Below are 24,901 nucleotides of genomic sequence, written 5' to 3'. Positions count from 1 at the left end.
TTGTTTAATAATAATTTACTGTTTCAGGCTTGGGGAAATCCAATTATCCACCTACTAAAGATATTACATTTGCTTTTTTTCAGCCAGTTATGATTTTCAGCCAGGGGAAAACAGTATTTTTTTCATAATATGAACTGAAACATGTAGATTGCAAGGTACATTATTTATAGATGATAAACTAAAAGTCTAAAATAATTTTAAAATGGCAAAATAACACTGGAGTTAATTCACAATGGAAACTATTCATCTAAAGCAGACCCTCTACAATTTATGTATTTCCAGAACACTTTTCTATATCTTTATTAAATGTAACTTTATTTCCCCATTATTCTAGACCCTGCCCCAAAACACTAAGAAAAATATTCTGAAAACATCATGCAGTATGTTAAATATTTTATTATTTTCTTGAATAAATAAGTTGCTAATACATTAACACTTTATTATTTCAAATCTATGGAGGAGTTAGGTTAGCAGAATTTTAATAGGCACACTCAACAAATATTATAGTACCAAAAAAAGCCCATGTCTCTTTTTATCTACCTGACTCCCCCTAATCTAAATGTATTTTCCAAAGTTCCTGAGGCAATTCTTCAAATTTTAGAGATATTATCAGGAGCCTAGTACCTTTGTGTGGCAGTTTGGGTTCTTTAAGAAACAGATGCTGAGACAAAATTGGAAATATAGGAGATTTGTTAGAGGAAATACTTGTTCAGGTTTAAGGGGAGAGGGAGCAGGAATCAGTGGGGAAAGCTTTCAGACTGTGATACAAGTCTGACACTTGTAAAAGGAGAGGGGTAAGGAGGAAGGATTGGGTAGAAAAAGCCCTAAAGGGCAGTGTGGCTCTGAAAGAACATTAGCGAGGCCCCTGAAGAGCTCTAAAGCAAAGACTGTTCATTAGAGTGGTCCATGATGTACATGAGTTAACCAGCTCTAGTACCCTCATTCAGTCATTGACTAGGAACATCCTGGAAATAGTTTGACTTTGGCAGGAGGATTAATGGTAGATTTCAATGGTGCAGAAGCAAAAGACTATCTGTTTACTACATTACTCACAGCAGTTTCCCTCTGAAATAGAAATCTGAAGGAGAAACATGCACCTCTTGCATATAACAAATTGCATCTATATTTATGGAGCAGTTTTTTCATGGCTTCCACGTGAAACTTAGAAAAAGGAGTTTAAGTGGATAAACTATAGCCCCCACCACTGCAGTTGGTCTCAGGACCACAACTGGTACTCACTTTCTTTTCCTCCACTACCCATTTTCTTCACCCTTGTTTTCATTTCTATGATTTTGTTAATCTGGCGCTGTGACCCAAAAGCTTATTCCTATGGAGTCTAACACCCTGATGCTGAAAATCTCATGAGGAAGGGGGTTGCTGCACAGGCTCATTGAGCTTCACAATTTGGCAAGGTAACACAAAGTGCTATCCAAACAGGATCTCACCAATATTCCTCTCTGCTCCTATTGTGGAAAAAAAAAATTCCGCTGTCTCTTGTAATCTGGATAAGATATATGTGCCAGAATAATTGTTTTGCTACTCCCTTCCTGGTCTCTGGAAACCAGGCATTCAAAATGCCCAAGTGGCAGCTATAGTAGGTAGCTCATTAGGACCTTACTGTGTCTCCTGGCAAGAATGGCACCCACTTTGGGACCAGATCTTTAACCCTATAGAGCATAGAATTGAAGGATTAGAAACACAAAGTCCCCCAGTGGGTCATTGGAACTAATGGCAATTGGGGCCACGCTTGCTTCCACACCTTGGTTCCTGGACCATATATTCTACCTGCTTTGATCCTCAATTATCATCTACATCTTGAAGCTGGGTTATGGTAGCCTACCTGCAATTTAAGACACCCAGTTAATCTTTCATGAGCCTTCTAGATGTCACATGATGTTACAAAGGCTTCCAATTTCTATCGTAATGTTTCTGGATACAGGTATCTTGCCTAGCACTCACTTGCATATCTAGGGTAAACTGAGGAAAGTGGTAGCCTGCTAAACCTTTAGTGAAGTATAGGTTCTTGGGAGCTAGACTACATGCTCAGAGCATGTGAATGCAGCACAGCCACAGGAGGAACCTGAACTGTAGTAAACCAGAGAAGAAAGATATGGAAACTGGAAAATGCTGTTGAAAACTGCTGTATGATGTAAAGTAAGACCATAAAAATAAATGTGAAATACATCAGTGAAATTCTTATCTACTCTAACTTCTAAATGGCCATTATCAAGTCTCGTTTAGATTAGGATTACATCCTCTCAACTTGAATATTTGCCTTTCGTCTTGCCTTGTTCATTTTCCAAAGTCAGCTTTTTCTATAGCAAATATTATTGTTACTCCAATATTAAAACCATCTGCTGCCTCCAATCCACTTTTCAACTTTATTGGCTATGGCAGGCATTCATTATGTGAGTTGCAAATGATGCAGTATTTTAAAATCTTTGTGGGTCAAAGACTCTGCATGACCTTGCCAGTGTTTACTTCTCCAGTTTCAAACTCTTCCTTCCAGCCATTTTGAAATAACTTTAGATCATCAACTCACAATCTTTACCCAGAAATTGCATGGAGATTAGAGTCGGAAGGACCAATTCTACTTCTTCCACCTCTAATAAACAAGTAGTTTTTCTTGACCTTCACTTTCCTCATCTTAATAATGGAAAATTTTTACCTGTCTTGTAGGCAATGCCCTGTACCAATATAACTTGTTTATTTTTTAAAGTAATTTATAATATATGCTCAAGTAAGGGACTGCAATTTAAATAACACTATTTTAAAAGGGGATTTTGAATTTTTTTCCTACATTGTGGGTATTAGTAAACTTTCCATTCTTTATATTTTGATATACTTTGTTTCAGGTGTGAATGTATAGTTGCATGTATTCTGAGAATGTATTAACCACTGCAAATTTGATATAAAGTATTTCTGTTTTCAAAAATCTTTTGAGGCAGTCCAGGAAATGGTGGCACTCTATAAAGATGATCAAACATTTTATTATTTTTAAAGATATTGCAGAAATAAGTGTAGCAACTGGATACTTGCCAAATGTTGATTACTATAAAAGCATGGTTTTCTGAATGATTTGCTTGCTGTGAGAAAAGAACAGTTATGAAGTGACTGATGATTTCTTATATATGATAACTTATTTAAAATATGAGCTTGAAGACCTATTAAACTACAAGCATATTAATATGCCCTAATTAATTAATTAATTAATGCTTTTAGATCCATGTATATATGATAATATATAATAATGAAATAATCTTTAGTTTTGTTGTTTATTTTGTGAATTTTCTGTCCTGAAGCTATATTCCTCAGGCTACGGGGAGAGGGTATTTTCAGTAAATGGAAACTTTCAGTATCTTTTTAATCATACTAAGTATCTAAGTGTCTACTATATCCTGTTTCCATTTTCCAAGCAACATAGGAGGGAAAAGCTCTCTTTTATTAGAGTGAAATGCTCTTATTAGGAGATCTGTACTATGAACAAATAATTAGTGAATCTCTCTGGGCTTAATTGCCAAGAAGAAATGGATGTACCATACCTCTGAAATTCTGACAAGTTCTAAACATTTCATCATTAGAGAACAGAAAGCATTGATAATATTACTCTAAATACATAATTCTGAATAAAAACAGGATTATGGGAAATAATGTAAGCATCTTAATTATACACAAAGTCTTTTACACATTGATAAAACAAAAAATATGCTAAATAATTTACAAGGTTTAGAAGCAATGTAAAATATATGAAATCCATGTCAGCATTATATCTTATGATCAGCTTGTAAGTATAAATGTCAAAAAAGAGGTGATTGGTAATTTGATCAAGTTTTAAAACATTACCTTTCTTAAATTATGGTTAACAATATGGCACCTAGCATGTCTTTGTCACATCATAAATTTTAATGGTAGAGGATTTATAATTCTATAATAAAATGTACTAAAGCATTTTTTCTTTAAATGCCGTATCAAACTGCATTTGAATGCCTTCCCAGTGCTTTAGTCATAACAATAAATTGATGGCATTACTGTCATTCTCTTGGCAACAAATCATCAAAGAAAGGCTGAGATACAAGGGAAAAGCTTTTATTCAAATTTACAACTTCAGTAATACAAGGGGAGTGTACCCAATTACCAGTAAACAAGTTGGTTTTTGTAGACATGTTCTGTCTTTGTCAAGCTTTCTCCAGTGTGAAAATTCCAACCAAATACATCAAATATAGACATGCACACATAGTATCATTCTCTAATCAATTCCGTAGGATTTGGAAACAGGTGAGAAACGTCTCTGCTACATAAAAGGAGGAACTAAATTCCTTTCCACTATAACTTTGCATATACCTTTGATTTTTAGTAATGCAATCTTTCGTGCAGTTTCCCAAGACTTTTAGAAATCAGTGAGAGGTAACATTTAACCTTTAAAGTGAATTACCATTGAATTACATTAATATTAAGAATACTGTGTGTGTGTGTGTGCATGTGTGTTTAAGTAGCTACAAAGAATTCATATGGGAAAGAATGCAAAATGTCCAAAAGGACTAAAAATTAAGACTTTATACAGGTAAATTAAAAGGAAGAGAATTATCTAGCTCTAAATCCAGATGTCAGTTTAGATCTAAATATAAACTTATAGAGAGTTATAGAATGGTGTTTTATTATTCAGCAATATGTATTTCACCCTCTTTTTTTTAAAACAACTTTTAGAACAATCATACTAAAGAAACCATATACCATTAGTAACGTTTCATAAAGAAATGCTTAAGAGTAGTCCACAGTTTTCGTCTTAGAATTTTATGTCTTTTGTGATAATACTACAAACATTCTAATTATCAAGTAAATTATAGTTTTCTCATTTTTCTTCAGAGTGAGTGCATTAAAGAGTCCGACTCCACTTTTTTGTTTGCCTCAGACATCCTTTAAGCTTCATCCCTTTTTCTTCCCCCTCTGCCCCACGTCTGAGAAAGCTAATGGGAAGGAGCGATGCTGACTGCTGTGCTACCAGTGGGAAGGTCAAACCACGTAAGCCCTGAGTTGCACAGAAACCCTTACCTAGGTCCCTAAACTCATAAAAACCCAAAGCCTGTCTCCTTTTCCTACTCTCTTGCCTGGAAGCCATTGTTTGGAGCAGTTTGGGAAGTCTGCCCTACTTTCTCCAGAAACCCTCATCATGTTAATAATAAACCTTTTCAAACCCTCTTGGGGGGGGGAGTGTGTGTGTGTGTCTCATCATCAGTCTCAACATCTGAACTAAATTTTGGGTGGAAGTCCACCATGACACTGAAGAGTGGCTACAATAGGGAGAACAATATATTCACTAGTATTTTTTTAAACGTAGGAATTATTAAAATATATATTGTCATAATTTGATTTGAATATTAATTCTTACATTATAATTAAAATATTACAACTGTGTGAAAGAAAATATAACCTAAAAATGGAAAACATAAAATAGGCTTACTTAATGTATATTTATATTTAAAGAAGATCTTTTACAAAGGATTATAATTGCAATGGAATAACACATTTTCATATAATAAAATTTATTCTATTGTACTAAGAAAAAAATATCTGAAATGAGTATTCAATTTTAAATGTTTTCATTTAGCAACATGGTAAAATAAACATGTTAAGGAGTCATGCACTGTAAAATAATAAATTGATTTCCACAATATGACATGGTGGAATTTATAATATGTCAAAGGAAATTACCTGTATCACAGTTCCTGAGTCTAGTTTGTTTCATTAAATTAACTTATTAATGTCTTAAAGAGGTGGCTGTAGTAAAATTATAAAATCTATAACTGGTGATAAAATGTCAATGTTAATTCCTATCTGTAATAATTAGTTTCAGTCAGATAATAGTTTTTTCGTAAACCTGGAGTACATTAGGAAATGCTGGCGTTTTACATCAACTGAGTTTTTTCTTTTTAAGCAAAATTTCAAGACAAAAATCAATGTCATTTCTAATAGAAATGAAAAAAATTGGGTTGTACTAGTGTTATCATCAACATCATTTAATTTATTTTATTTTATTTTATTTTATTTTATTGAGGTCATAATAGTTTATAACATTGTGAAATTTCAGGTGTACATTATTATTTGTCAGTCACCATATATATGTGCCCCTTTACCCATTATGCCCACCCACCAACCCTCTTCCCCTCTGATAACCACTAATGTGTTCTCTTTGTCCGTGTATTTGTCAACATCATTTTTATTAACATCTATTTGTTTATATCTAGTCTTTTCCACAAATGACTGTTTTTTACATTATACAATATATTAACATATTGTGCTCTCTTGGTAATTTCAGTCTTTTTCATGGCTATAAATGTCTGCTGTTGACACCCAAATCCCCCATCCTTATTATTAGACTCATATCCAACTACCCATTGCAACAAACTTTTTCAACTTATCATGTCCAAAGCTGAACTTCTAACGTAACCTGCGTTTTCTCAGTAATTACAGCTCTTATTTTTTTTAGTTGTTTAAGCAAAATAGTGGCTATCATACTTGTTTAATTTTTCACCTCATTTGTCATATCAAATCCCCCAAATGTATTCAGAATCTGATCATTTCTCAAAACCTAGACTTTTGCACACTCTGGGCCAAGCCATCGCTATTGCTTACCTCCATTATTGCAATTGATTCCAAGTTAATCTACCTTTTTATAACCTTGACTTCTTCAATCTATAGTCAACAAGCAGCAAAAGTGATTGTGTTAGATATTAAATCAGTCACATCGTTCCTTTACTGAAATCCATCCAATGACACTCTGTCTCATCCAAGAGAAAAACAAGACCCTAAAATGACCTACAGGTTCTTTAGGATCTGGCGTTATTTCCCTGATCTTCTGCTGTTACATTCCGTACTCTTTATGAAATGCGCTAATAAGTTTCCACCTGAGGGCCTTCAATCTGACCATTTTCTCTGCTTTGAATGTTCTTTCCCTAAATATCTGAAAATCCCCTCAGTTCCTAATCTCCTCTGTTTCTGACCTCCTCCTAATAGTTTTTATGTAAGAATCTATTTTCAGTTACTTCCAGCTAATGACTAGCTAATGCATATTTTAAAAATCTATTTGTGGGTACTTCTAACTAATAACCAGTTTTCCTCATATTCCTGGGTACACAAATAGACTACATACTACAGTCTCTTTGACATAAAAACTTCCCATGCAATATTCCCCAGGCCCTCCCCATCTCTGTGGTTGATACAGATGTTCAAATCACCAGAACCTCAAGATACAAAAACACAGGGTTCCTAAATCATCATTTAGAGGAATATTACCACTGACCAGGAAGACTAATTTGGACTCCGTACGAACAAACAAAACTTTCATCTCATTTTTGCCACATACTTTATCGTTTATTTCTTAGAACAATCAGTGTTCCTTTAATTAATACACCACTCTACATAAAGTTTCAGTTTTCTCCAACAATCCTAAGGCCTTTCTCTACTTCATTTTTCTCCTTGACACTTATCAATTCTAACTATATACAATATTTTATTTATTTGCCTCTTCATTGTGCCATCCTTTATATTATAATACTCCTGATTTGGTCATCATTTTTAGAATCTGCTCCAGAAATCTGCTAGGTTTTGTGTCCAACTTTGAGGCTTTCTCTTCTTCGTTTTTGGGAGTACTGAAAATTCCAAAAATCCTTCCTATGCAAGAGTTTCATTTTCATCTGTTTATAGACTTTTCAAGCAATAAAACCCAAGTCTACCTCTTTTTCTAAGCTCATTCATTTGGATTGCTCATCTATGATGAGAACCACTAAGTTATTATCAGACTCTCACTGCCATTTCTTTGACTTCAGGACAAAAATTATTTATTCTTTATTCTTCCTACTTAGTTGAATGAAATAACACATATGATTACAAAATTATACGACCAAACTTTTACTCTTCTTGTTGCTAGCTAATTGCCTACCATGGTGATAAAAAAGGAAATTCTATAGAAATAATATCCCTTTGCCTCCAGTAGAATATAAGTTTTGTAAGGACACAGTATCTTGTCGGGTTTGTTCAGTGCCATAACACAGTTCCTAGATTTGTATCTGGGCAGTGGTACATACTCATTTAATATTTGTAGATTGAAAGAAAGAAGGAATATTTTCCACCTAACAATTGATAAACACAACATAGTCAGTGTTGAGAGAGTATGGTCTCTAGAGTTGAGCTGACTGGTCTCTAAACCTGAAAATTATGTACTAGATACATGAAGTAAGCAGCCACTGCACCACTCCATATATTAATTTCTCATCAATAAAATGAGGATAATAATCAAACTAATCTCATAGCGCTTTTTTGGAGAATTCAATGAGAAACTCCAGGCAAAATTCTGTGAGCAGAACCTATGACATTTTAAACACATAACATATTATCAATTTTTATTCCAACATTTTGGAATGTTTTTCTTTTGCTTCAAATGTGTTTTATATTATTAAGCCAATGTAGTTCAGAATAAACTTAGGCTTAAATATTTTGTTTACGGTTGTTTTCATAAACTCATAATAAAGGGACTCAGGCTCAAACACCAATTTAATCTCTGAAACATATTTTTTTTAAGTTCCCATTGTACTCATTCTTTGCACCATCTGCTAAAACCTACAATGTGAGAAAACAAAGATAGTTTCCTTTTTTTTTCCTTACCACGTGGTTGCACTGCTAAGCTGCTTCAAAAATTGTGGAAAATATTGCTACCTAAAGTCTTGGCTTCCTGACTGTGTTTTTTAGTTGTTTGTTTGTTTGTTTTTAATTCTAGAGAGAAGACTTACTAGATGGTTTTCATTTTTGATCATTGATCCTGACATAATAGAATGTGACCTACGTAGAGAAGACAAAAGGCAGAAATACAACACAACCAAAGAATACACGCTGGAAAAGGAATCACTGAAGAAAAACGGATAGGAAGCATATCTCATGTTTTTGTGTGTGCAGGCATACCTCGGAGATGTTGTGGGTTTGGTACCTGACTGCTGTAATAAAGCTAATATCACAATAAACCAAGTCACATCAATTTTTTGGTTTCTCAGTACATATAAAAGTTATGTTTACACTATACTATAAAGTGTGCAATAGCATTATGTCTAAAAACACAATGTACATGCCTTAATTAAAAAATCCTTAATTGCTAAAAAATATTAACCATCATCTGAGCCTTCAGCAAGTCATAATCTTTTTGCTTTTGGAGGCTCTTGTGAAAATGCGCTATCTGCAAAGCATAATAAAGAGAAGCACAATAAAATGAGAAATGCTCGTACTGATACCTAATCAGCCCAATTTAGACATATATTAATTTCAAGATTTAAGTTAAAATGCAGTACTAGATTATTCTAAAGATGCAATAGCTATTCCTGGAATATGATTACCAGGACTGAGTTTTCTTAGAACTTTGAATCTTTCTGGGAAATACGTGTCTGAAATAAATGAAGCATTACATAGAGAACATTCCCACAATGTTTCAGGTTTTAATTATATTATTTTTCATAATGAAAAGGATTTGTCACCCCAGTACTATCTTCCCCATTGATAAAGAAAGAACGACACAAAAACGCAACATTTTCCACTGGTCTAAATTCAATAGATTCCTAGTGCTTATAGATCTCTCTTTGCTTCATAACAGCTAAAGGAACATTTTGCTTTCAGCAAGCACCATGCTTAATCCATTCTTCACCTTTCATGACTTTACCTAATCAAACAAACAAAGCAAACAAAATTAAAACTCTCGATCTATCAAATATATCAAAGAGCCGAACTCAGATAAAGAAAGACAGCACGTTAGAAATGCCTTCATAGCTAGCTAGCTATCTCTATCTATCTAGATTTAGATATCAGTATATGCATACATATATATTGCTATCTATATCTATAGACATACATATTAGCAGACCACATAGTAATTTCATTCATGATGTTCTAATGTTTAGAGCAAAACATTTGTTATTAAATCTATTCTGGCTAATGCTACTAATAATATCTGCTTTTATTTAGGAATTCCATCAGTTTTTAATCATATTAATGTATAATAAAATGTAAGTGAATATGCTTAGTTTCTAGTCTCTGCTATTCCTTATTAAAAATAAACTCATTAATATATCAGCTGTATTATTCACTATACAAAATTGTTAAAAATTTCACAGAGTTATGAACTCCAGATAACATCATAGTCGATAAACTGGCATAACATGAAGTACAGTTGATAGTTTGCCTCCAAACTCATTCTTAACAACACAAGCACACACAAACAACCATACCCTAAGCACCAATTATCTTTCAGATCTTAGTGTCCCCTGCCTGGACTCCCCTTCATGCTGCTCTCAATTTGTTTACATCTGTTCAAGTCATAACAGCCCTGAAGATACATTTTGGTAGCCCCCTTTTCATAACTGTTTTGCATTTCTTGACTCTTCAGCACAACTGATTGCTTCCTACTCTGTGGTGTTATAGTGCTTAACACATTTTTCACCACGTTATTAGTTTCCTAGGGCTATTGTAACAAATTACCATAAACTCGGTGGCTTAAAAATGAGAAAATTATACTCCCACAGTTCTGGAGGCTCACACTCTATCCAATGGCTGTGAGGAAGAATCCTTCCTTGCCTCTTCCAGCTTCTCATGGGTCTGTGTGTTGCATGACACCAACTCTGTCTCTATTTCTCCATGGCCTCCTCCTCTTCTCCCTATGTGTATCTTCTCTGTGTGTATCATATAAAGATGCCTGTCATTGGATTTAGGGCTCATGTGGATAAACCATGATGATTTCAGCTCATGATCCTTAACTTAATTACATCTGCAAAGACTTTTTTCCAAATAAGGTCACATTCACAGGTTCCAGGATGATGTGAACATATCTTTTGGGGCCACAATTCAACCCACTACAACCACTATCCTTATATTTCATCTGGACTTTTTCTCCATTCCTCTCTTTCTCCATTCCTTCCTTTCTGGTACTAATGTGAGATGAATGAGGCAGTTGCATCAAAAACTTTAAGGGAATACACACGTACACACAATACCAGTAATTGAGATAAATTTTATTTAATCAAATATTTGAGAAAAAACAAAATTAATTTAAAAATCCATGATAAACCAAATATCAACATTTTTAATATTGACAGAATCAGTATTATTAATTTTTCCTTTCAAGTACTCTAAAGCAATGGAGTTTTAGATGCCTCTGATTCATTCTCTTTCTCTCTCCATAAATCCCTGACTACATTCTTAACTTATTGATAAAGAAAAATAATTCTCCTTATCTGTTTTTCATGCTAACACAGTATATGGTAAAAAGGATCCATTAAGAAATTGTTATATATGTGGGATGAAGAAATGAAGGAACAAATAAGTGAATGAGTTATCTCAAGGAAATTATTCTCCATTCTATCAAAAGTCAACTGAATATGATGAAAAAAACACTCTCTAGTATTAATTTTTATGTGATATTTTCTGTTTACTTTTGTTTTTGTTTCAGTCATGTTTAAAAGTAAATCAAATTCATGTTTAGATGCAAAAAATTACAGAATATTTGCAAAACAAACCCATAAAGTAAAAATAAATCCTACCTATAAATGGAGAAAGAATTCTATGAGTCAAAAATAAACTGTCAATTGGAAGAAATCCCTCAGGAGACTTCTGTTTGACTCCTGATTTGATTCTTCTGTTTATACTTCATATAATAAATCTCTTTCTAGAAATAGCATTGCCACAATTTTTGAGCACCCAAGATATATCAGGTCTTGGATAACCTTAAGTTTGAATCAATGAGAGTAGTGTCTCTCTGGAAGTATTGTTTGTCACTGTATTTATGGGTTCAAGCACAGAAGCACAGTGTTTAGGAACTAGTGATCTCACAAGTAATGTTTGCTGAATGGTAAGTTAAGCCTGGAATGTTCACATAAGCACTTTTTGCTCCCTAGTAATTATTTTAATATCTAATTGTTTAATTCATTTCTTTTCCCATTACCTGTATATCCCCTTTCCCATATCCCTAGAAGACTGACTCTTCAGTTTGCTTACATTACATATATATAATTACATATATATATATATAAAATTAATATATATATATATATATATAAATATATATATATTTTAGTCATGGTTTTTGGTGAGAAAGATTGGCCCAGAGCTAACATCAGTTGCCAAGCAATCCTCCTCTTATTTTGTTTTTCTTCCCAAAGCCCCTGTACATAGTTGTATATCCTAGTTGTAAGTCCTTCTAGTTCTATGTAGGATGCTGCCACAGCATGGCTTGATGAGCTGTGTGTAGGTCCGTGCCCAGGATCCAAACTGGTGAACCCCAGGCCACCAAAGCAGACCATGCAAACTTAACCACTATGCCAGTGGGCCAGCCCCAGACTCTTCCAAAACCATGTAAAACTTCAGTCAGGTTGAGATTGTAGATGTAGAGGCAAAAATCTCCCATGATCAGAGACTTAATCTCAATATGTTTCATGGGTTTTCTTCCCATTAATTATTAAATCACCCAAGATTTATTGTACTGATGTACACATGTACCACATACTATGCTGTTTGATAGGGCTTTAATAGAGAACATGACAGAGAGTGACTCTGCTCTTATTGAGAGCACACTCTCTTGAGGAGAGAAGGCAATCATTTAAAGAAATAAATACTTTAAATAAATAAGAATTGTCATTGGTGCCATGAAGGAAAGAAATTAGGGGTTTTGATGAAGAAAACCAAAGGGTAAGTCCCTTAGAGTGTCTAGATAAAGCTTCTCTGTGAAAGATTATATTCATGCCATGTATGCAGAGACCTGGAAGGCATGAGAAGACCTGAAGGGCCAGTCTTCCTGGATGATAACCATAGGGCTTTGAAAGGGGAAGAGCTTAGCAGTTCCTGGGACTGAGAGAAAACCAATGTGACTGGAGTACAGTGAGCTCGGTAAACAGTGGTAATACACAAAATCACGTATGTGTGCAGGACAACATGAGGCTGGACCTCATAGGACATAGGAAATGTTTTTTTAAGTTTATTAACATTTCAAAGCCCACTAGGAAACCAAATCGGTTTTTTTCTAGTAGATTTATTTTGTAAATATTTAGACATGTTTTCTGATAAATATACACACACATATATAACCTATAATATATATGGATGTGTGTATAATAAAACAGAATAATTATTTAAGTTATAGTTGTAAAACCTAGTAAAGATGCTTCAGTTGGGTCACCCGAAGATCTGTGTTTGTGTGTGAGGGGGATTGGCCCTGAGCAAACCTCTGTTTCCAATCTTCCTCTTTTTGCATTTATATTAAATAAATATAATTATGAGAAAAAACTTATGTTTCAGAGATATTAATTAAATATTAATATTAATTATTAATATTGATATTAATATTGATGTTCCAAAGGGAAACTGGCTAGTAAGGAAGCAAAATGAAAATGACCAACTTTCCCATTTTGTAGAAACATAAGTGAGAGTAAAAGCCCTGTCAACAAAGAAATATATTAACTTTGTGGCTTAAAAACATGTAGGGTTTTTAAAAAGACTTGGGTCACTAAACAAATAAAACAAATCTAATGTCTGAATGGATTTCTGCCAAGAAAAAGTCTGGCTCTTGTTTCTTGAAATAATATCTAGTTTATTACACACATCTTTCTTTAAAATAGTGAAGTTACAGGGGTTGGCCTGGTGGCATAGTTGTTAGTTTGTGTGCTCCACTTCGGCAGCCTGGGTTCTCCAGTTGAGATCCTGGGCGTGGACCAACGGACCATTCATCAAGCCATGCTAGAGCAGGCGTCCCACATATAAAATAAATGAAGATGGGCACAGATGTTAGTTAAGGGCCAATCTTCCTCAGCAAAAAGGGAAGGATTGGTGGTGGATGTTAGCTCAGGGCTAATCTTCCTCCAGAAAAAAATAGTGAAGTTACAGGTATGCAAATATCTCATAAGTATCAAGTCAATGACAATGTTATATAACTTGTGAAAGGTTGAAAATTCCTCAGAGTAATGTAATTTAAGATTTTTTGCTTTCCTAAGACACAAGAACTATTTCTGCCAGATAGGGTATTTGAACAAAATGGAAGAGCGGTCAAGAGGCAGTGTATATGGCTCAAATAGTGCATTTGTGAGGTTAAATATATCTAGTAGGTGGTTCTGTGATGTGGTTAATTATAAGTGGGAATAATCAGTGACTTCATAGTGGATAAAATACACAGGCACTCCAACTTTAATCTTTTCATCACAAATGAACAGTAAATATTTATTGAGCACACCAACAGGCATTGTAGCAGATGCTATATATATATAAAACTAAGTAATTATTATCTCTGCCGATAGATACTTAGAGTTTAATGGAGACAAGGAAACAGTCAATTGTGATAGAATGTGGTAAATTTTGCTACAGCAGTAAAGCAGAAATGTTTGAGAATGCTGGGTTAGAATGTAACCTAGTTTAGACAAGATGACAGGTTTCTAAAGGATGTGACATAAGTTGAGTTCTGAAGGAATGGTACCACAAGCTATGATAATATCGTGTATTAGCAGATCCCAGGTATCTGTATGTGTGTATGTACACACACACACTCACAAAACACACTCACAATGCCAACAATTTTCCAGACATCAAGCAATTGAACAAAGCCCTATAATATAATGGAGAAGAAGAGACACAGAAACCCTCTTCTGGGAGACAACTCCATGGAAAACAATACCTCCCTATTAAGTTTCAGCTTCTCATCCTACCATAGTTTCTTTCCTACTACCAATATTACTAGGCATTAAATTGTTATTAATTTGTGTACTTGTTTTTTTCTGACTTCCCCTAAAGCCCCCAACTAGAATGCAATCTCCTTGAGGAGTGGTTTACAGAAAAAAAGTTATTAAAAATAATAGTTATTGTTATTATAAAGTATAATATAAATGGAGAAAACGTGAATTATAAGAAAGAAAAAAGGCATAAATAAAAAGGATGATCAGAAGAGACATTTATAAAGAACTGAGATTTGAGTGCAGACAAAATCAGGTTTACACGAAATCTTAGAGAAACTTTTCCAGGCATGCTTCATTGTAGGAAAAATTAAGATAAATGCACTATTAACATTTTTTGTGCTAATTCATTCTAAAATCGAGCTGTTCCGAATGACTTTGATTGCCAGGTACAGTGATTCATCTAGCTAGCTCAAGTAAAAGAAGGGAGGAACAGGTAGGAACACAAAAGAAAATCTCCCTGAGGTCAGTTTCTGCTTTCTCAGAGTGTGGGTGCTTTTTCTTTTCCTGCTGTCTCTCAGGTCCTTATGGTCACTCTCATTTCTTTTATTCAATGACTCCTTGTTCTCTTGGAGGATCATTTTGCTTGCATGTAGGCCAACATGAATGCTGGCTCTAAGTAAATACTTTTTTCTGGCTGAGCACAAGGCCAACCTATTCAATGTGGTAAATAGCATTTCATTAAACAACAAAGAACTTTCGAATTTCCGAGCTTCCAAATTCCATAAATTCACAGTATCTTTGTTGAGATCTTGCTAGGTAGCAGACATCGTTCTAAGTTTTGGAGGTGCATCAAGTGAAGACACAGAAAGAAATTTCTGTTCTAGTAAGAGAAGAAAGAAAAGTAGTAAAAGTAAAATAAAAGAAAGTCAATTTTATAGTGTGTTAGAGAAGAATAGATAGAATAAAAGTAAAGAGATTGCTAGGGGCTAGGTTTGGAGATTTTAAATTAAGTGACATTACTAAGAAGGTGGCATTTGCCTAAATACTCGGAATGGTACATGCCTAGAAAAATGTTCAGGCAGAGAGAACACCAGTGAGAAATCCCTGTGGCACATAAATGGCGGCTCTGAGAAGCAGAGTAGGGGTAGATAGCCTGACCATTGTGATTAAGAGAGAGATGGGAAGATAAGGTCAAAGGAATTGCGGATGTGCACAAGAAATTGTATCCATGTTTCAGATGCTAACAAGGCCATGAAGATCCCTACAAAGTTTTTAAAGCCCATGTTTGCCCTTGATTTTATTTCTTCCAGCAGCCTTTACTCCTTTGGTTTCTCTCAATGATTCTCATTCACTTCGATGCTAAAATCGCTTCTTTTACTGTCTGCCTCTTTGCATTACGTGTGTGAGTTTAAATGTTGCCATTGACCAAAACAATGAAACAAAATAACGAATATTCCTTGATCAACTTGCTGTCTTTAATATCAGAAACTATTCCCCAGCCAATCCAGGGATCATTTTATTTTTAAATACACAGAATACAGGAGCTTATGTTTAGGCCAAGTTAATATCAAAGGCTTTTCCTTTTTAAGAAAAGGCAGAGGTTAGTATTTCATCGTCATTCTATCTTTAACTCAGCTCAATTCTGGACTTTAGAATCGATTTCTTAATTATTCTCCATTATTACCACTATTTAAATTATTCATGAATGTACTTTGTAGTCCTAATTCTTTTCCAATATTCCTACCATTATGTTTCAGTGCCTATTAAACATGCCCATAAAGGCATCCTAGATGATTTAGTGATCCAGCACATCCAAAATCTAAATCATCTTCTCTTCTTTCAAGTGCAATTCAAACTATGCCCTTCTATTTACCCATTAATGTCTCAGGCAGGAAGCTGACCATTGAGCGAGCAAAGGTATTTGGGCCTAGACAACCTGAAGACATCTTTATACCTTGTCTCTCTTCACTCTTTATATCTTGAACACCACTGAGTCTTCTCAATTTCCTCACATTTTTTCTTCTTCCATTACCCCTACTTCCAGTAGACAAATCCAGGTATTTATCATTTCTCACCTGAATTCTCATAGTCACTTTAAAAACAAGTTTCTTTCTGCTCCCTAATCTTCCACCTGTGCAGTGAGTGGCAAATTTTACTATCAAAGTTGATGTGGGGTCAGTGAGCCGAGGAGTTGAAAGAAAGAGTTCTTAGACTCTTAAGATCTGGCAGTAGTGCTCTTTTATTTAGAGACTAGAATAGCATGGGGACAGGACCCATGGGCAGTCAGAGCTGCTCCTGCCAGCATGGGGACAAGACCCATGGGCAGTCAGAGCTGCTGCTGCCCCAAGTTGAGGGTTAGAGCTAAATTTAAGGCATAGGTATGTGAGTTATCTCTTTACAAGACAAAGGAAAGAATATGTAAACAGTTAAAATGGTATCAGTGCCTGTAGGGTCCAGCCATTTGGCAGTCCCACAATTTTTAGATAAGAATCAAACCGGATTGAGTAAAGGGCAGAAGTCACTGCTTAAATATTATCTTCAGCTAAAGACAAAGGAGGATTGTGGGGGGGGGGGGGGTCAGTTACATGAGCTTGCCAGACAGTAAACAACTTAAGTTCTTGCCTTCCCCATTAAGAGTTTCCATAGATAAGGCCATCCCCTCTTCCTCCTGGCCCAGAGAGGGAGGCATGGAGATTTCCTTCCCAAATGCAACTGTCTCTCATCAAAGGGAGAGCAAATTCCACTCCTCAGTCTGCTTCTCATCTGCACTTTTAAAATTAACCAGCCTAAATCCTCATCAAAAGTCATGTTCCCTGTTGAAGACAAAGTATGATTGTGTTTCTTCTCTGTTCAAACATCTTAAAGAATTCCCCCATTGACTACAGAAGAGTCAATATAATTGCTTCCGATCAGACCTCATCTGACTCATGGTTTCAGCAGCTCTCTTTCCTGAAAAACATTTTTTAAACATTTGGCTGTATTCTCAGTGTATACCATGAATTTACTTACTTTGAGGGGCTTTTTACTTTGCCTTTTCTCCCAGTATGCTATTGTTGATTTGTGCTTTGTTTTATTTTGGTGTTTATTTGTTTTACCATGTCCACTTGACAAAACATCTACCCTCCTTTTGAGGCTGAGTTTTGAACCACCTTTAACATCACCTGCTTATCAACCCTTTTTCCAATCTTTCCTTCCAGAATAACATTTTGTTTCCGCAGTGACTTCTTACGGCTATGTTTACACCTGTTCTGAAAATATGTTGTCTTGTATTCTGGTTATGTGTGAATAGTTCACGCTCTTACTAAACTTTCAATTTCTTTAGGACTCATACTATATCTTGTCCATTTAAAAATTTTTATCACATTTTTCATTGGTTAGTCATTAAATAAAATGTTTTTATGTTACATTTCTGAATCATTCGCATTTTTTCTTTTGATTAAATGGCTTAAAAATTTTATTTCACTGTATTTCAGAGGGAAGAACTTCATCCAGGTTATACAAAAAGCAGGTCAAAGATAAAACGCCTACTTGATATGGAAATAGCACTGAAGTCTTTGAAGAGATGCCAGTGTGCTAGCACAGCTCATTGCGTAATGGATATGGGTACAGTCAAGATAAAGATGGTATAGAAGGAACATAACGAAGACTGTAGTATTATAATTAGAAACAAAATTTGCATGTCTATGTATTTGCCTGATTTCAAGATTCAGTAGTCATCTAAAGCAAGACATCAAAAAATATACCATTTATTTAAAAAGAGGGAAGGAGGGAAAGGATTAAATGTAAATATCTAAGGTTTTACCAGAAATAACAATGATATTTTAACTTTGATGAGTTTTAAAGCAGTCTGTGGTCCTTAAGAATTACCTGCCAAATTGGTGGCATCCAAATTCAGGTCATACCAATAGCTCAATTTTTAGAGAAACTTTGCAAAGAGGAATAGAATAGTGTATCAATTATCACTTATGTCCTTTTGGACTAACATGAGATTCTAGAGGCACCCTGAAATAGTGATGATGATTATTATCTTTGAAAATAAAATGAAGTCTATCTTCAATTATACATATACTTAACCTTTACATTAGTCTTTCCTATTATCAATAATCATGTCTTTTGATTATATTAAATCTTTCAACCAAGACTAATTCAGAGAATTTGCTGCCCCAATTTTTTCAGTTTCTCCTTTTTACATGCACAATTTGTTTAAACTTATCCTTGGGATATTTTCACACAGGTTTATATCCTATTTTCTCTTTAATGCAAGATTCTGCCCATTCTCCATAGCATGCAGTAACAACACTGGTACAATGCATGCTTATTAACTTTGTGGCTAAAGTAAGATGTTTGTAGATTTGGGGCGAGAGGTTAGAAAGAGAGCAGTGATAGATTATGATTGCTCATGGACAGAAAGACACTTCTACTTGCTACCATGTGTGCAGTGAGGGAAGCAATTAGAAATACTTCTGGTGAATCTGATAAGAAACATGGCTTACCAGTATATAAGTGAAGTGTAATAAGAGAGTAGGTGTCAGAAGCAGTAGATTCCAAATGGAGACGCACGTCAGAATAACCTAGGAAATATTTTTAAATAACAATCATTTCTCAGTTCCATCTTTTTTTTTTTTTTTTTTAAGGAAGATTAGCCCTGAGCTAACTGCTGCCAATCCTCCTCTTTTTGCTGAGGAAGATTGGCGCTGAGCTAACATCCATGCCCATCTTCCTCCACTTTATAGATGGGACACCCGCCACAGCATGGCTTGTCTTGTGGTGCCCTTTCTGCACCCAGGATCTGAGCCAGTGAACCCCGGGCCACCAAAGTGGAACGTGCGCACTTAACTGCTGTGCCACTGGGCCGGCCCTTCAGTTCCATCTTTAATATAAGAATCACTGGAAGTGAGAATGTGGAATGTGCATTAACAACTGCCCCTCGTCCCCAAATAATAAGTGTTCCCATAGGATTCTGAAGCAGCTATCCAACTGACAACTATTTTGAAGCTATGATTCTCAGAATGTTTGGACCCACTAAGACCAATAGGAACTATAGAAGGAAGATTTTATTTTTAATAAGCTCACCTGAAAATTTCAGAAGAAAATGCCATCCTAATATTATTAATAGTCCTATTCTGGGGTGTCTAAAATACAGTAGGTATTTTGCATACATATTTCATTCTGTCTTACGAGAATTGTGCATAATTACGAAGTGAAAACCATGGAGTTTAAATAACCAGTTCATGGCTTGAGCACCAATCTATATAACTTTCCAGAATCACGCTTGGCTTCCAAAGGTGTATTTCAGACGCTGAAGGGCTGGGTAAATTTCAGAGATCCTAGAGCAAACGGGAGGCTATCGAAAGTGCCCTCTCATCCTCCATATCACCAGGAGATTCTAAGTAAGGTGAAGAGAACTATTTTTTCACTTGTATTTTGAATGCTTGTATTTCATATATGAGCACTTCATGGAGAAGATAGCAACTGCCATAAAGCCAGATTTGCTTTCTTAATTGTGGCTGCCCTTTTTCTTGCTCCTAGTTAGGCATAATTGGAGCTGGTGTTTGTGACTGCGGTGGTATTTGTCAGTCAATTTAGATTTTCTTTTTGCTACTTGAAAAATGTCACATCTGAAATTGCCACTAATTAGGATATCCAGAGCCTGAAAAGACTTCTAACTACCATGATAAACTTAAATTAAAAGAGTGTAGATTAACCATGTTATTAAAATAAAGAGTTTTAGAAGTATCTTTTTATGGATATATCTTTTTATAAGAAAACAACAGAAGGAAAGCACACGCTGTATTTCCACAAAGTAATAGGAAAAGTTTATCTATTTATCCTTCCATGTTACATCATTTGTAAAGCATCAAGTAGTTGACTTAATTTTATACGTACACACACACACACATACACTTAAACACATACATAAATGAACATCATATTAGGTTTGCCCATATAAAATCGGTTTCTGTATTTCAAAAATTAGCAATTTCATGTAGTTCAAAAAATGTATATAAAAAGATATTCTTGCAACTTTTCAAACGTATGAGACTGGTTTCAAAAAATTCCTTGATGGAATAATACAGTGACAGTAATTTAAAATAAAGGCTAGTTATTCTTTCTTATTAACTTTTACAAAGTAGATGGCATTTAGAATTCAATCTAGAAATAAGGGGCAAAGATAACTATTTTAAAGGCCTCTATATCTCTTTTACTCTGGACCTAAAATAAATTTTTTTTTCTTTACAGTACAAAAGTAAGAAATAAAAAAAAGTTTTTGTTTTTTTTCAGAAGTTTGAAATCAAGAAGGGAGTACCCTAAAAAGTAAAAGAACCCAGTGGTTGAGTGGTTAAAGTTCTGCATGCTCAGCATCGGTGGCCTGGGTTTTCGGGTTTGGATCCTGGGCACAGACGTGCTCCACTCATCAGCCATGTTGTGGAGGTATCCCACATACAAAATAGAGGAGGATTGGCACGGATGTTAGCTCACAGCTAATCTTCCTCAACAAAAATCAACAACAAAAAGTAAAAAGAACATTTGATTCCTGCATTAACATTAATTGGAATAGCTCAATCATCTTACTAAACAGTTGTCTTAAGTCAAAATTCGGTCTTAAATTTTTTTCAGAATGACATTTGGCTTCACTTTTATTTAGAAAACGTATCCTATTTGAGTGGTATGAAGTATTTGCATTTTCCTAGAACTTTCCACATTCCAAATAGCTCATGGTGCTTCTTATAGGGATTTTTACTTTAACTGAAATATACAAATATATTTAATCAGCACTTCAGACTGACCATGATAATTTATCTAAGTGAAATAATAAAAAAGTCAAATTATATTGCTTGATACTTCACAACTGTGATGGACAGACCCTAAAATGACCCCTAACTTATCTTGCCTTCTGGTGCTTATACCTCTGTATAATCTCCTTTCTTTGAGTGTGGACATGGACTGTTTTTTGTTTCAAATATGGCAAACATTATGCAAGATTACTCTCATGATTATGTCATATTTTATAAGCTTCCATTTCACTAGCAGATTCAAGCTAAAAACTTTCTACCTTTGCTAGCTTTGAAGAAGTAAGCTGCCATGGTGGGAGAGGGCCAATGGAGAGGACGACATGGTGAAGGAAGTACGGGAAACCTCTAGGAGTTTATAGAAAGCCCTGGACTATAGCCAACAGGAAGTTGGGGCCTCAGTCCTACAACTGAAAGGGGAACTCTGCTAACTGCCTGAGTAAGTTTAGAGAAAGCTCCAAGCTCCTGCAAGAGAACCCAGTCCTGGCCAACACATTGGTTGTAGCTTTGCAGAGGACCCACTTAAGTTGTATAGAGACTCCTGATCCACAGATATTGTGAGATAATAAATGTTATTTGATTTAAGATGCTAAGATCATGGTAATGTGCTGCACAGCAATAAAAACCACATAAACACTTAAACGAAAACAAAAATAACATCAATGATATAGTTAGCTAGTCTTAGAAATCATTTTGTATAGCACTATAACACTGCAGGGAAAGAACTTTCGGCAAAATATTGTAAATATATCACTACATAATATTTAAAACAACAAACTTCTATTTTCAGTTACTTGTTCATTGTTAAGAGTTTTGAATATATCCTATTGATACCTTTTCTAAGTTAATAAAATAAAATAAAATACTTATGTATTTTAATATAAATAATTCGTTTAATTTCGGAAGTTACATACTTCTTGTTACTTTCTGTTGAATATAATTTTGTCATATTAATGTAAATTATAAAATGTTAAATTGTCACTCAACTATAAAGTATTTTATACTTCTCAGACTTATCTTCTACATAATTCATTAATTTTAGTAATTTCTGGTGGAGTGGCACTCAGCTCACACATGATCAGAGATGCTGCACTGATATTCTCTGCTCTTGGCATCCTTTTACTGGAGGAATCCTACTGCTCACCAGTCTCTACTCTTGCAATATCTAGTCCCTGAAGTTATGGCTTGTCTCAATGCTAGAATACCCCTTCAATTGTGTAACTTTATTTCTCTATCTTATTTTTTTATCCCATAAGTTATCATGCCCATAATTAACCTTCAGTCCCTCAGATAAATCTGCATATATCTGAACCCCATTTGTGACCTGGGTGTAAGCTCTGTTCCATGGGGTTAGTGGTCACATGAAATAGAGTGGCATGCCAGAGTTTCTAATTACATCTATAAACATCCCTGAGAATTAAGAAATCCCCCCAAGTTCAAGGCACTCTGGAGTCTATTTGCTCCAGTCACACAAAATTCATCTAGAATATATCATGACATCAGATAACAGTCTAAAAAAAAACTTGTTTAGTTTTAACTCTGACAAAACAGTTTTTATTGTTATTATTATAAAAGTCAATACAACATAAAAAAAGAAAGATAAATTTAGAGAACAAATTTAAAAACTCCACCATTTATGTATACCACTCTCTTTACATTAAAGCAAATATTTTAAATTATATTATAAATCTATTAATATTACTTGAAGCCTGGATGATTTAATGAAAAAATAAGAATACAAACAGGATTTTATTAGGCTAACTCACTTAAAATTTTTAAGCATCCCTTTATTGCAATCTTGTGCTTTCTATGAAAATACCTAAGAAGATGGTGAGGAGTTGTGGTTATACTTGAAACTTATAATATCTTTGAGAACTGAAAGTAATTTTTAACACATTGACAACAACTAGGGGTGGGGATTTCACTAATTGAAAGAAGGGTGACCTGCATTGAATTAATAAAAGAAAGTTATTTGTGAAATATACATTCTATAATATCATAAAACAAAATAATCTTGCCTTATTTAAAGTAGAAAGGGTGGCACTTTGTTCTTCCCCCAGCCTTTGTCTCTTGACATAGAGATCCAGTTATATCTCAGCCATAAAATGCGGGCCACTATCCAACTCAAGCATAGGTGAAACAGTCTGCATTTCTTTCCCTTTCTTCATCCTAAACCATTTAGGTGTCTACTCTGCTAACCAGCAAGGCTTGTGGATAGGAAAGCTGTCCATTGAAAGGATGTATGTGTGGGTCAGGAACTATCAGTGAAATTTAAAATGAATAGATTAGATGAAATAAAATTTTGTCTTTCGTATCACTTGCAATTCATATGAATAGCTTATAAAATTAGCTTACAAAAAATAGCTTACAAAAAAGTTTATAATTAAAATACTAACTGTATCCAAGTTGAGTTTCATAAACGATCACTTTTTTGTGTGTATGTGTGTGCATGTGTAACAGTGTATATATATATGCTTATGCCTGTATATATGTATCACAATTGAGATTATACTGCATAAAACAATATGTAGCGCTTTATTGAAGTACAATTTATATACCATAAAATTCACTTGTTTTAAGTATAAACTTCAATGATTTTTGTAAATTGACAGAATTTTTCAACGATCAATACAATACAATTTTAGAAAATTTCCAGCACCCCAGATTCTTTCTGCTTATTTGAAATCCTTCTATGTCCTTACCTATTCATCTAGGCACTGATAATCTATTTTCTATGTCCATGCATTTACCTCTTCTAGATAGCTCATATATATGTAATCTAGATTTTTTTCACTTAGCATAATGTTTTTGAGGTTCAAATATGTCTCACTATGTATCAGTAGCTTATTCCTTTTTATTGTTGAATAGTATTCCACTGTGTTGACATAATACAGTTTTTTGGGTGTTTTTGCTGAGAAAGATTGGCCCCGAGCCAGCATCTGTTGCCAATCTTCTTCTTTTTGCTTGAGGAATATTGTTGCAGAGCTAACGCCTGTGCCAATCTTCCTCTATTTTGTATGTGGGATGCCACCACAGCATGGCTTGATGAGAGGTGTATAAGTCCACCTCTGGGATCCGAACCTGTGAAACCTGGGCCTCCAAAATGTAGCACACAAACTTAACCAGTACGCCACTGGGCTGACCCCCAGTTTTTGTTTTTTAAATAACCAATGATGGTGAAGATGATCGTTTTGTACGGTGTAAGATTAGAGTCTTAATTAGTCTTTTTGTATGTGACGTCCGATTTTCCAAGCACCATTTTTTGTGCAGAAGACAGTCTTTTCCTTATTGAATTGTCACAGCATCCTTGACAAAACTCAAATATCTTTAAATGTAAAGATTTATTTCTAAATTCGCAATTTAGTTCCTTTTATTTATATGGGTATCCTTATGCCATTACCACACTTTATCAATTACTGAAGCATT

The 24,901-nt window shown here is 34.6% G+C and overlaps 1 long non-coding RNA gene across 1 annotated transcript in view; it reads left to right on the top strand.

Annotated features, from left to right (window-relative positions):
* Positions 1-9,025, top strand: part of LOC139085104 (uncharacterized) — a 103,561-nt gene extending 94,536 nt beyond the window's left edge. The window contains exon 3 of the long non-coding RNA XR_011543150.1: positions 8,771-9,025. This is a non-coding gene — a long non-coding RNA (uncharacterized lncRNA). The remainder of the gene's footprint in view (positions 1-8,770) is intronic.
* Positions 9,026-24,901: the final 15,876 nt, after the last annotated feature.

The sequence above is a fragment of the Equus przewalskii genome, chromosome 8, assembly GCF_037783145.1.
Source record: "Equus przewalskii isolate Varuska chromosome 8, EquPr2, whole genome shotgun sequence".
Lineage (NCBI taxonomy): Eukaryota > Metazoa > Chordata > Mammalia > Perissodactyla > Equidae > Equus > Equus przewalskii.
This window is presented reverse-complemented; position numbering and strand designations above follow the sequence as displayed.